This window comes from Myxocyprinus asiaticus, chromosome 9, assembly GCF_019703515.2.
Source record: "Myxocyprinus asiaticus isolate MX2 ecotype Aquarium Trade chromosome 9, UBuf_Myxa_2, whole genome shotgun sequence".
NCBI classification, from domain to species: Eukaryota; Metazoa; Chordata; class Actinopteri; order Cypriniformes; family Catostomidae; genus Myxocyprinus; species Myxocyprinus asiaticus.
This window is the reverse complement of record NC_059352.1, coordinates 31,926,863-31,927,648: the sequence shown is the minus strand read 5'-3', so window position 1 is coordinate 31,927,648 and position 786 is coordinate 31,926,863.

Sequence of the window (786 nt, the reverse complement as noted above, 5' to 3'; positions counted from 1 at the left end):
TTCTTGTGTATTCTTTCTGAAGTCTGCATCTGAAAAAGGCCCAGCAGAGGTTGTACTTCCTTCGCCAGTTGAGGAAGTTCAACATGCCACAGGCGCTGCTGATACAGTTTTACTCAGCAGTCATTGAGTCTGTCCTCTGCACTTCAATATCTGTCTGGTTTGGTTCAACTACAAAATCGGATATCAGAAGACTACAAAGGACAGTTCGGACTGCTGAGAAGATTACTGGTTGCCCCCCTGCCCTCCCTTCAAGAACTATACACTTCCAGAGTGAGGAAAAAGGCTGGAAAAATCACTCTGGACCCCTCAATCACTCACCCTGCCCACTACTTTTTGAACTGTTGCCTTCTGGCCAACACTTCAGAGCTCTGAGCACCAGAACTGTCAGGCACAGGAACAGTTTTTTTCCCTCAGGCTATCCTTCTCATGAACAGTTAAAACTGCCCCATTGAGCAATAATTAATGTGCAATATACAGCTTAGTCTTTTTATATTATCCAACACATCCAACCTCTTCTGCCATTGCATTCCCTTGCATTGTTTATAACAGATTTGTATTTAGATGTGCACTACGTATGTGTATGTGTGTATGTATGTGTGTGTCTGTGTGTGTATGTATGTATATATATATATATATATATATATATATATATATATATATATTGTATGTATGTGTGTATGTATGTGTGTGTCTGTGTGTGTATGTATGTATATATATATATATATATATATATATATATATATATATATATATATATTGTCTATTGTGTATTCTTTATATACTTTC